The sequence below is a fragment of the Dendroctonus ponderosae genome, unplaced genomic scaffold (assembly GCF_020466585.1).
Source record: "Dendroctonus ponderosae isolate FM_Combo_2020 unplaced genomic scaffold, Dpon_F_20191213v2 Dpon_F_20191213_5, whole genome shotgun sequence".
In the NCBI taxonomy this organism is placed as follows: Eukaryota; Metazoa; Arthropoda; class Insecta; order Coleoptera; family Curculionidae; genus Dendroctonus; species Dendroctonus ponderosae.
Window position 1 is genome coordinate 2,229,204 of NW_026018715.1, and position 14,397 is coordinate 2,243,600.

Below are 14,397 nucleotides of genomic sequence, written 5' to 3' on the forward strand. Positions count from 1 at the left end.
CGCCCTCAGCAAGAGCAGCTGCATCCAGCTGGAATTGCAGCCGGTTGGATATGCAGTTAATAATTTATATAACTTAATTTTTAAATCTGCTCAGTAAACATAAACAGGGCTTTGACTGTAACATGTAGCACTGGCCAGACTTTGACGGCCCATATTACAAAAAAAAATAATAGAAATTCTCGCGAGTATATATTTTACGGTTTATACTGGATGATACATTAGTATTAACGTCTTTATCTAAGGCATGTCAGTTGGAGATTTCGTAATATAGAATGTCATATACAGAATGATAGAATAATGTGAATTATACGAAAACCACACATTTTTAAATTGCTAGTCTAATTAATGCGCCTATTTTAGGTCGAATTGCAGTTGTTTTACAGTTTTCACCTGGGCTAAAATAGGGAGAAGTGAAACACATTTTAGGCAGCCTGACTACTCAACGTGATCCTAAAATCATAAATAACGCTTTAGGCCCTAACCTCTTTTTGTGCAAGATCATCAACAGAATTATAAACTCAAAGATTTTGTTGAATAAAAAGTACTTTTTTATTTTCTGAATATTTACTAAATTCTGAATTTGAGAATCTCTCCCGCCCCTCATGGGAATGGGAAAGATTGCAAATACGAGTTAATCAAAACATTGCTACTGTTCTGCCGTTGCGTTTTTCACACAAAACATACAGTAGTTTTTAAAGGATGTACGTGTCGTGAAGCTAACTGCAACATTTAATGCACTGAAGCCAGTAGTCCACTGTTGTCGTGATATTCTCGTAGCGTGCCAATCATCCTATCCAATCATTTTCGTGGTCTGTGGAATCGATTGTAGAAATCGGGCCATCTTCTTCAAATGAAGAACTAACCAAACGTGATTTTGTAAATTTTATTCTAGCAAGCTTGCTTCTCTTCACTTCCTTGTGGATGTTTTAACATGTCTACTATGTCTAAGTACGAATTGGTCATGTGTTATGATGTATCAAATAAGCACATTTGTTCAGGGTAATTATAACATAATCCGCGTAATTATACAACTGTTAACAAAAATGGATGATTTTCTATTAGAAAATAGTTATATTGTGAGATGACTTCAGATCCTAATGGTCGAGCTCCTGTACGTTGCAATGAAATTGCATCATTCGCTCTTTTTCGGAACACAGTTCGGACGAAAGCGCATCCAAAGAATGACGGGCCTTAAGGTTCCATTATATTTGGCCAAACCTTCTGCGAATTACCATTCATTCTAAGTGGAGATTTTAATGTTGATTTTTATTTTGATGGAGCGCAAAATCTAATGCATTTCTTAAATCACAGTTAAATATTGATTGAAGAAGATAACACAATTAAAGATGATAAATAATCCAGAACAAGCTAAAATCGAGAAAGATAAAATCGAGTGTCAAAATTCGTTTCTTATTACAGTTTTCATAAAGCAATTGTCACTTTGTATGATTAGATAATTATAACGTAAATACCAGCGACTCAACTGCAACTACTGACGAATGCTAAATTTTGTAAATAGCATATACATTTTACATTGAAAAGGAAATTAAATTACTTTCCGAATCCATTTATCCATCCATTTATAAATAGTAGACTAATAAGAAGTTTCAACACTAACGCGAATATTGAAATTATAATTTAGTATTGCCATCATGCATCAAATAAGTTCAATATTTTATGGTTTCTATAAATAATATGAAGTTATCAGTTCTGTCGATCGTCCCGTGACGCACACGCCTTTTCTCGGTTCCAGCTCTTCTTTTTCTTATCTGGAATAAAAGATGAATCAACCAAATTTAGTGCAGACTGTTTCCTTCGCTTCGTTGGCTTTTTGCAGGAACTACTGGGGGTTTCAACGAAAAAATTCCAACTGCGGAATACCATGAAGCTTCAGTCTGGCTGTTTGATGCGCAAGTCCCCGCAGTAGCAAGCAAGGTACCGAAAAATCACCATTCGATCAATTCGATCTTCTTTTGGGGGAAAGAGCTAATAAATTTATCGCATGCATTTTTTAAATATGTTTTGAGAGCCTAGAAAAAAACACGGTCTAATGGTTGTCGGAAGTGGGTTTTGTGACTAGGCCAACATAGTAATATAACGTCATTTAAAACTGCATTTTCCAACATCTTGTATAAGTTTATGTGAGAGCCACCGCCATCTAAGATTAAATGGCATTTTCCAACAAGCTTCCTTCCTTGGGGGTAAATGATTTTAAAGCCAGTCCATAAATACATCTTCGCAAATGTAGATCGTGTCCCATCTCATTTTGATCACCGATCCTAGTGCCATGTTGTTCTCCTGCCAATTTGGTTGCAAGACACCCTTAAAGATGCGTAAAGTACGGTGACAAATATTTCCTTCTGCGTTGCAAGATGCATCTACTATTATAGATTCACCTCGTTCTTGTGATGTAACTGCATGGGCGTCTTTACTTCCTTTCACAGTTACAACTTTGCGAGGTACATTGGTGAATTTAAGCCCGGTTTAGTTGATATTGAAAATGTTTAGAGGCCTATTCAGTAGGCCATTCTGGTCCTTCAAAAGTTGAAAATATTCAAGCATCTCTTCTTTAGGTTCGGGTCATGGACACACCTTCAGCCTTTCGAATGCTGAAATTGGAATTTCCTATTAAAAATATCTGTAGCCCGTCAGCATCAGTCGTTGCGCACATATCAATTCGCAGCCGGCTTTTTTAACCCCGAATGTATTTTTAGGAGCAAATCAATGGATTTAAAGAATTTGCAATTTATTATTTTTTTGGAAATTTTTGCAAATCGAATTTTGTCCAAAATGCCACTTTTTATTAATGTGGGTTTTGTCTATAGTTTCGGAGAAAATGGAATTTGAAATTAGAGAGACTAACTGCCACCCACATTGTTTTTGCCCATAACTTCGCTACTGTTAGCAACATTTCAAAAAGAAAAATGCCCTAGGGAATACCCACGGGTATTAGCTACAGTTAAGCTGTCTTGAAAAAATCGAGCTTAAGAACGGTTTGGGAGATAATGAACCTGAATGTTGGCAACCGTTCGGCTGACCATTTGCGCATAGCTCCACTGTTTTGCCCGTAACTTCATTCAATGTTACGATATTTCAAAAGTTGCCAAAAAGCCCAAAGAAATAGTTCAATTGAATAGCTGCGATAGCAAGGGAGCAAAACGAGAGTATGCAACCTTTGGAAAACCAATCTTTCAGAAGTTAAAACTAATTGAAAAGTAGACATTTATGAAGACTTTAATGTCGAATAGAAGATTCGCCTTGCACAATATTCTCAGTCAAAAATTTCCAGTGAATTTAAGGCCGAGTACGCCTACAGAGGCTCCTTTTTTTAAAGTGTGTTCTTGTCTAAGTGTGTTTCTTTGTTTGTACATACAAGATATATAAAGTAATATTTAATTGCAGCTAAATGTGTGAATAGAGGATCATTTTTAAATTAAATCGAAAAATTTTGTTTGTTAGAATGGTCTGTTAGCTCCAAAGTGTCTTTCTTTCGCCTATCAGTCATGCTTTTAGCGTGGTAACAACTTTCAGTTAATAATTCAAATATTTGCGTATTTAAAACTGTTGATAACAATCGGTTAGAACTAAGTTCAAAATGCGTATTTAACAGTTTTCCTTGGGTTTATTTTTCCCTTACTGCCTCAGAATGATGCGGCACTTTTATTTCGCTAAGTCAATAAGAAACCGCTGTTACTAGTGTATAAAAGCACTTGAAAAAGTTACCTGTTTTATAGGAAGAAAATTCTAAAGCATACGAAAATAAGTGCGCTATAATTTCGAAAAAGCCGCTATATAAAATTCGCCTCATAAAATCCACAAATCTGCACATGCGAGCAGCGTAAATGTTATCAAATAAAAACTACAACCCTGGTTGCCATCTACTTCGACAAAATTAAATATTGTTCGGCTCCCGACCGCCGAAATTAGTCTGTTTAACATCTTGATCTGTACCACTTAGAGCCTGAAAGACGCGGGATGGTAAAAAATCTGAAATATATTGAACGGATCCTGGCTGCTCAAATTCCCTAGCACGAATAGTTTGGAAACAATAATTTATTTAGAGTGCAAAATTTAGCAAAAACAGGCCAATATCTGACTAAGCAGTCCAGAATTACTTGCAGCCTCTTGGGACTCTATCCGCTTAACCGTCACAAAGCAATAAACAAGTTCCACCTACCTTTAGGCATTTCGGTCTGGATTCTTCGCTATTTTAACATTTGAATACAGCAGGAAAATTGAGTTACATCAGGAAAACCCTAGTGTGATTTTGCAGTCTTTCTAAGCAGATTGAATTTGTAAAGTTTAATTTGAAAACAAACTACTGAAAAATAATTCAAATTTTGCAAACACTTGCTATCATAACATTGCTGATAAACAATAACCGTTTAATTTAGAGTGTAATTCAAATTTACATTTGGAGTATTTTAGATTTCGAGGTTTAAATATTAACTTTAGAGTCCACTTTTCACAGTTTTCTGTCCACTTTCGAAATCCTGCTAGAAATTAAATTGATGGAAATTGAGTGAAAATGATTTTTAATTTAAAAAATCGAATTGAGAATTCAAGGACAGATCAATTTAAGGCATAATTTGAAGAAGCAAAAACCTGCCAATGACGCAAATTACCTGCCAAGTTAATAAACAGTATAATTCACAACAGCAAGTTAACCATTCTACATATCAAAATAGTCATCTGTGGAAAACTTCATTCGTTAACTCATAATGTGTGAGTTTAAAGTAATATTACAGAAGCAAAATTCTAAAAATTTTAACTCTCAATCCAAAATCCAGAAAGCCCTCGTCGTTCCTAGTCGAATAAATATGGCATGCAGCAATATAATAAATTACAAGTTAATAAAATAGTATGGGACTAAAAGCTCTACAGCTAAATGCAACCAGGGATAAAGTAATGCCAAACCAAGAAAGAACAACATTCTTTAGTACTACAGCAACACAGTCGAAAGTTTGGTTATTCGAAATGATCAAAGGAAATAAAAAATGCCATCAACTTCAGTTGCTTCCCGAAAAACTAAACTCAGTTCCCGCTAAAGTATTTATAGGTACATAGAAATCATGTTTACCATCTTTCTGCAAGCTGGCGTCCCATCCTTAATTTTCTACCAATTAATCGTCAAAAAACTCACACTACACTTGAACAAATGATAAAGATCCACTCCGAATTGAAAAGTTTAATCTTTCAGTTAACAGATAACGGATATGCCGTCTATGAACAAAGGACTGACGACAAAACTGAATATTTAATCACCTTTTTCAAAAAAACTCAAGCAATTTTACCACTTTTTGAAAGCAGCCAACTACAGAATTAACGTGATAATATAATTGTTTGGTTGATAGTCCCTTTGCATGGATGAGTCATTTGCAGTGCGATTTCCGTTTTGCTATTGTAGGCCATTTTGCAGAAAGTGCTTGTTCCCACGCAAATATTTTCAAACGCAAGTTTCTGGTCCAAACTAGTTTGTAGGGTCGCCGTCAACAGAACAAGTTGCTCACCCAAATATGAATATCTCCAATCATCGAGCGGAATAGACTTGTTCATGCTAAATTAAATATGCTCGAACTTGCAAAGAAATAATGAGAAGTTCTGCAGGTGCGATAATTTTTTCCAGGAGTGTTCTTTAGTAAAATTGTTTATATGTCTGATTGATATTACTCTGAAGCTGAAATGCTGAGTTTGTTGTGAAAGATGAAGTTGCAATATTTGACCACCTTTAACTGAGTTTAAATTAGCCGTTTGATCATTGAATGCTATGAAAAAACTAAGTAATTAGATAATTTTTATCTTAAACAAATTCGAATAATTATGGAATGCATCACATAATTGTATGTATTTATTATAAAACCATTTAGATTGATTGAAGATTTAGTTATCTGAAATATTTCCTCTATAGTGTCCAACACAATTTATATTTTTGTAAATCAACGATAACGATGAGCATAAAGTAAATCAAGGAAGTAGATTTTCACGGCCAATTTAGTTAAGGTTCAGTGGGCCAAACACGGAGGAGATGCATTTGAGAGCAGCAATGTTTGACGTCAGTACGCGGCTTTAAAATGTCAAAGTTCACAGTGGCAGCGGGAGCAATCGATATAGCGGCGCACATCCAGGGAACTTGAGGATCTGCCTGTAATTTGCGGAATAAAATTGTTTAGAACTGGAATGTTCCGCCTATACAAATTTATCTCCGGAACTTTAGAACATATATGTTTAAATCCGTGGATGTCTTGACAGCAGTGTTTCTGGGTACGTCGACTATGGCTAAGTTGCGGCGGCTGTGACTTTCATCGCATAATTAATCATATGTTGTAAATATGACAAAAACAACTTCGATGCGATATCTAAACGAGAGAATAAACGATCTAAAAGGATCGAATTCACTTCTTTGAGGAGACTCAAACAGATTAACTCTTCTGCATGCTAGAGGTGCAAATCAATATTTACTTTAATACAAAAAAAAATCTTTAAAAAGGAGTCAGACGAACTTAATTCAGAATATAGCTGGCTACCTATCAAACTATTTTCTCAAAGTACTCAGCCTTAGAGTATTAAGTTGAATTTGCATATTTCAAGGCTTTTGTGCTTTTTAATAATAATCCATCGAAAAGCGCTTCCACGTTCGTTGCTTGAGAAACGAGTAATAAACTGGGTCAACCGTCTTTCGCACGGAATGACGCAAAAGAAAAAGGGGGATGCAATTAAGTGCCTTTATGTAACTGAGCTGACGGTATATTATGAGAAACATTGCGGTTAGTTTAGTCTAACTGGAGGATTGACGTGCAGAACCCCAAATTTTCCATTGTGACACAACAAGCAGAATGATTAGCCATAAAATGTTATACTAAGAATGCAGATTTTCCAATTATCCATGTAAAATTTCAAATTAACTATGTTCTCATTTTTCTACTTCCCTATTGTAGTTTACTCGTTACTTTTGGATTTATGCTTCGAGGCAACGATACGTGATGCGTTCACTGGCACTAGTCCAATAGTCTCAGGCACTTCTGAAAACTTAGCCAATAAGCGTTTCCTTCACCCTCAACGAAAGAACAATACCCAAAGTGCTTTCAACCATTTCATATTTTTATTTGAAGCGTAAAGAATACAGTGCCCCCGCACTTTCCTGCATACAACGTTTTCCATTCGTAGCAAAATTGTAATATAAGTTTATGTAAAAATTACTTTAGTTTACAAAACGACGGTGCTACTGTTTTATTTCTACGTGATTTTGTGAAATAATAGGAGAACAATTTGTGTAGCAGACGACACAAAATGAAGCTATATCCTCATCAGTGTCCGTCGACCCTAACAAGAACTGAGATTGTCTCCACAGAATATAAACTGCAAAATACAAACACTTTCTTGGTCACTGTCGTAATAATGGCGAGTAATTCTATTAACTTTAACTTTTTTGGGAGGGTTTTATACTTTTAAACCGGCAGAGTTTAGATTGCCAACAGCAAAGTTCAGTGTTATTCCCAAAGAAAATTGCCAGGATTTTAATTTTAGCTGAAAAAGGTATTAGTGGAGGTATTTAAGCAAATGGGACTATGGGACTAAGCTAGTGCTGTAGTATAAGAGATTGCCTTTTTGTAATGCAATAAACTTAAGGATGGAACAGTTTTAACTCTAATTCTACATTGTTGAGGTTTAGATATAACAAATGTGTTATTTCATCTAATTTACAATAGATTTAGAGCTGAACAGATCTGACAATAAGAGAACAAAATAAAACAGTAAATAAATTAGACACGTTTAATTTATTACCTCCGAATCTGTTCAAAATGAAATAAATAAAACTATTTCTTCTCTAGCTAGCTGATGCTCAATAAAACGACTAATAAAATTCAGAATTGGATCTTTGCAGATGTTTTTGTTTGCTTGTTCTGTCCATTTATAGCTAACTATCAGTTCTACAATTTTTTTCTATTTTACATTACTTACAAGGAAGTTGTCTTGTTCGTGTATTCAAACACGAGTATTAAGCCGGCCTAAGGGAAACCAGAGACACTCTCTGAATCCGCTTCGCCTTCGCGGTGTTGGGCCCGGCTTTATGAGTCGATGGCCAAGGTCTGTTGAGGACCCAGTATTGCGGAGTATAACGCTCTACCCTTGAATAGGGATACGGGTGAAGACCACACCGATGGGGAAAGCGGAGAAGGACTTCTTTACGACGGACCCCGTCACCCCGTTATAAGCACCCCCTTGTCTCTAAGACGCACGAACTCAATTTCAATAAATGAGTGAACGGCATGAGGATCAGGCAGCCAATGGGAGACCACCTGATTAGATTCCCTTGAGCACATCATGTCAGAAAGTCATCAACCAGCTAAAAACTGGCTAGCAAATGTGACCAGCCAAGCAAGAAAATTACACATTCTGGAAAGAGAAATTTGCAAAGAGAAGTTATCAGTATGTGGGATCTCAGAGACACACTGGAGAGGAAATGGTCATTTCAACACAGCTGACTATACTGGAAGAAATGGAGTCGCATTTTTGGTTAAAAAGAAGTACACCAAATACGTAGAGAGCTACTAAGCCATTAGCTATAGATTAATTAGAATATAATTTAACTCCAAACCAGTTAAACTTATACCATATTATCTAGGTATATCCACCAACAACTGATTACTCAGATGATGAAGTGGTGGTTGAATATAAAAGACTGGAAAAAGCTATTTTAAACATATCCTGAAAGGATCTCCTAATTGTAAAAGGCGATTTCATTGCGAAAATAGGGAATATTAAGAACGATGACCACATAAGAAATGTTGTTGGGAAATATGGATTGATATGAAGACTTATCCAGTTCTGCACATAATAATATTACCATATCAAACATAGTTCTCGACGTCAGTCAACATGGACATCACCTTCGGGCCTATATAAAAACCAGATAGACTATACCCTTAAAAGAACGCGTTGGCGGACATCTGTCACAAATACTTGTGCCCGAACTGGTGCGAGATGCGGTTCTAACCACAAACTCCTAAAGTCTATCCTTAGTATAAAACTAAAGGCTCTGGCTCTTTTCATACCCGAAGAAAGAGTTTTCCAAAAAACGTTGCAAACTTCCCATTTAATGAGCATACTTGCTGTTGTTGTTGTCGCCATTGCTGTTCAACATCTGCACCGAATATATTATGCGAAAGGTATGGGAAAAATTTAACGGAGGAATCCCTTTTGGAGGCAATCGGATAACGAATTTTAGGTATGCAGGTGATACTGTGATTCTGACTCCACGGGAAGCCGAAATGGAAGTTGTATGGACTGAAAATTAATAGAGCGAAAACAAAAATCATGACAATACACAGACCAAATGAAAACCTGTCACAACGCGACACCGTGGCTGGATTTGCAGTGGTGGAAAGATTTGATTCTCTAGGATCGGCAGTTACCAACAATAGGGGATAGGAAAAAAAGTTCGCAAATGACCAGGGATCGCCAGAACGTCTATGGCAAAGTTGATGAAAACTTGGAAAGATCGAGCCATTAAAAAAAAAACACGAAACTTCGGCTGATACATAGCCTAGTCTTTTCATTGCAACTTATGCCTGCAGCACGTGGACTATTCGGAACTCAGGCCAACGCAGAATAGAAGGGTTCGAAATTTGCTGCTCTAGAACTCTAGAAAAATGCTGCAAATACCATGGACAGCCCACCGCACAATCGACTCTATTATCCAACAACTGGGTATAACAACCAGGCTATACCAGAGAATAAACCAGGTATGTGGCAAGGAGGTACGACAATATCGAACGACTCATAGTAAAGGGCAAAGTCCAAGCCCGCCGCCTAAGAGGAAGATCGTCGACATGATGGATAGACCCTGACGGGACAAGGGATGCATCAAGCAATGAGGTCTGCCCAAGATAGAGCGCGCTGGCGTGAAGGCATTGCGAGAGTGACAAATTAATGTCACCACACCCTGCAGAAGCGGTATGGACTGAAGAGAGAAGGAGACACAGAGAGAGCTTACAAAAACATAGTTAAACATTGGTTTAATTCGCTTGTATTAAAAAACTCAAACACCATCAAATAATCAACCAGTTTTAAGTTCTCTGATTGTGCTGCGAGACGACAAAAACATACATCTTAAAAAATAACAAGAAACACGTGGTTTCGACAAAGATTTATATCGAATAGGCCTACAAAGTGCGGCAGTCTATTTAAAAACAAGTAGGTGTGGTCCGCCACTTGAATTTGTGACACTCTGTATCAATTGGTATTATCGTAAAATGAGCTTAACGTTCATAAGATTTTGATTATTATTAATACCTACTTCAACAACAGACAAGATGGGCGTTGGACTTGGAAACATCCAAATGGAATAAGCAAATATGAGATTGACTTTATAATAAGTAATAATAGAACCATTCTCTTAGATACAACTGTCATTAACTCTGCCAAAATCGGGAGCGATCACTGAATGATCTAAGATATATTTCAATAGACAAATAGACCGACAAGCAGTGATAAAAAAAATGTCTAGAGGTATCGAAATTGAGGAACTTAAACTGAAACAAGAGTAATACCAGAACTAACTGAAAAAATTACCGACTCGATCTGATGACATCTTCAATTAAGAGATCTCACAGCAAATTCCAGAAATAGCACAAAAAGTGGCAGGTAAAAAGAAAACCAAGAAACATAGCCTTTCGAAAGAAACTATTGACCTTGTTCAGAAACTCAAGACGAGAAGAAGGCAGCAGGCCCAGACACGATAAGTCGCATAGAAATTACTCAGATAAATAAAACTATAAGAAAGAAAATAAGACCCAAAACAAGAAAATATAAAAATCAACAAATTAGAGGGACAATAAAATATGGAGAGTTTAAAACACATTAAAAAACTTTTAAACGAGAATAACATCGAAGCCACCAGAACTGAAGGAATAGAAATAAATAACAGAAAACTTCTATCGATCACTATATAAAGGCAAAGTCGCTCTACCGCGAGGTGAATTAAACGAAAAATGAATAAATATACTTAATGTGGGCTCCCAAGAAGCCCCAAATATGACCAGTGGAGAGATTAAAACGGCTATGTCAAAAGTTCCAAAAGGACGAGCAGCAGGAGAAGATGGTATCATATTGGAAAGGTTGATATACGGAGGGGAGACTGTAATCGATCTCCTAATGATACTTTATAATAAGTGCCTGCAAGAGGGTGATGTACTTGAGGACTGGAAAAATGCCTTGGCAGTGTTACTTTTTCAAAAGGGGCGAGAAAACAAAACTCAGCGAAACAGTCCAATTAGTTTACTATATGTCATGTATAAAGTGTTTATAAAAATAATAACAGAAAGATCACCCAAAAAACTCGACAGCTATTAGCCCAAGCTGAAGCCGGTTTCTGCTTCAGAACACGATTTAGCACTTTGGATCACCTGCAAGTCATAAAAAAAATCATAGAAAGGCAAATGAATACAAGCTTTCCCTTTGGATGGCTTTTGTCGATTAAGAAAAAACGTTTGACTCCATCGAAACATGAGCTATGTTAAACGCGCTAAGTAACTACTGCCTAGTAGACCACCGGTACACAACTTTGATTAAAAATATATACGATAAAGCACCTTTTCGAGTTGCATGGAAGGACTGTACAAACAAAATTAAAGTATGAAGAGGAGACAGACAGGGCAAATCCATCTCACCAAATTGTTTTACGCTTGCGTAAGAAGGTATGTTTAAGAAAATTGATTGGGACACCAAAGGGATACCTACAGATAAATGGAAATTACTTGAGCCACCTTCGTTTCGCGGACGATATCGTTCTGCTCGCACAAAATCAGAAGGGTCTGCAGGAAATAATAACGCAGCTAAAGCAGAATTCAAAGAACGTAGGTCTTATAATAAACACCGAAGAAACTAAACACATGACAAACGACAATAACATAGAATATACATATCGAAATCAATGACACAAAGCTGGAATGAGCAATTCATATATCTATATATAGGTCAAAGAATGGAATTACCAAAAGGTATTTTAAAAGCAGATTTAACTCAAAGGATATCGTTGGCATGGACAAGTTTTGGAGAGTTTAGAGATGTCTTTTAATCGGATCTTCCAAAAACTCTCAAGGCATGAAGCTTTGATCAGTATATTCTCCCAACTTTAACATACGGCACAGAGACATGGGCGATTAACAAAGGGATTATTCATAGATTACAAACTGTACAACAAGCAATGGAAAGGAGAATGATTGTGTGTAACCCGAGTAAACAACGTAGAAATTTGGAAACAGAGGACGACACCAAACCATATGGACAGACGATGTCAAGAGACTAATTGGAGATAGCTGGATGAGGCGAGCACAAGACCGGGAGTGGCAACGATTAACGGAGGCGTATGTCCGACTAGCTGATTATTGACACTAGACACTAGGCGTTATTACTTTTACGGACAAGTTTTGTATTCAATGTTTTTTCGTTGCATTTCAAATTAGATGTTAAAATGGGGTGGCCAACGTGCAAGCAATATCCCTGTATAGCTGCATTTAGGCAAGGTAAGCATCTTTAAGACATTCTATCAGAGATGAAGTGTAAAATAAAATCGTTATAAAGCAGAATGTTTATCTAATTCTATGCTATATCATAATTTCTATTATAAAATCAGAGAAAATCAATTCAGTCTCTTGAATATGTAATAAATTATCTGTATGTATGTATACATAAACTATGATCATACTTTATCCATACGATTACCCATCTAAGTTATTTTAAATGTGATTGTATTAATTTCATGGAAAACTGGGGCTATTTACGGATATTTTACAACCCTAAATATAGCTCATCCGCTGTTAACCTACCTACCCTCAACTTTATGTTGAGATCCTAACGGGCGTGTGTCGCGGGTCCATCCCGGATGAGTGGGTCGAGGTCAGGGCTGGTCTGAATCGATAGAGCTTCTACAGATGCGCGCGATCACGCGGGCGTTTCGATATTATTATCAAATAGCCCGTTTAGATTTATAAAGCACAAAACAATTAAATACGATTTTCCAAAGAGATCGATTGAGATAATACCTTTAAAAATGATGCAGAGAAACTAGTTGCACAATCAGTTCGAAAGTATGAAAATATAGCTATGAGAAAAGTATGTTAGCAATTAACTAAATTATGGCAAATTTGTGCCATTGTTCTTCGGGATAATTTATTAATCTATTAACAGATGGCTGTCTGGATTCATTGCTACTGGTTTTGCTATAGTGGACATGATCGGAATAACTTTCCTCTCAGAAACCAATAAACGAATATTTAAATTTTGTCAATATCCAGGTTGTTATTAAAGTTTCAATATATTTTCTATATTAGCTAATGCATTTTAGTTATGCCGGAAACCTTAGCCTTGGCAAAAAACCGTTGAGCAAGTGTCTGCGGACAAAAACTCAACTTGGAATCAAATATGTATTAGTGAGAGTAGTTAATAGTCACTTGACTATGAAAATAACAAAGAAGTAGCCATTTATTAAGGACATAATTCTCCATCGAATGATCTAACGCATGGAGTATAGGAAAACTCAAGCGAGAGATAAAAATTCCAATGACAGAGTTAGATTTTCAAACAACGTAAAGAATCAACAAAGGTTAACAAAAAATATTATAGGCTTTACGTGCCCAAAAAACTAAAGAAAACTAACTGTAACCAACTGTAAAACTGTTACAGGTGCATTAATCGTTATTGGACCGTTTGCAAAGCGAACTGCAAAAGAAACGTCGACGATTGACCCTGAAAAAAGTCCTTCTCCATCACGATAACGCACTAGCTCACACCTGAGCAGTTGTGGCCGCAACATTGATGGAAGTAGGGTTCCAACCCGTTCCACATCCCCCCTATTCTCCAGATTTGGCTACCGCGGACTAATACTTGTTCCCCAATATGAAAAATAGATGGAGGCAAAAACTCAAACGAGGAGGTGATTGCAGAAACGAATTCCTATTTTACATACTTGGACAAATCCTATTATTCAGACGTGATTAATCGACTATCCCATCGTTGGTTCAAGTGTATTAGTCTAAAAGCAGATTATGTTGAAAAATAGAAATGATCTACCCTGAAAAATTAAGCAGTTTTCATGTTTGCACGAACTTTTCAAACCACCCGAGTGATCACATTACCAACCAACCTGTGATCACATTAGGTACGGAATTAGAGTGAATTTTCAGAAGCTGGCACAGTGATGGTTTAGTGAAAATCCATCCCATCAGTCAGTGAAATGATACTCATAAAAATTATGGTGACTTTTTTTGTGTAAATCTAAGGATAATCCGTCCCTAGGTTAAATGCTCAGCGTTAATCGTTATTTAAAGTGCAGCACAGTGAAATGCGATGAGTTATAACTCATTTGCGATATAGAGCGACATCAACCTAAAACCTCAT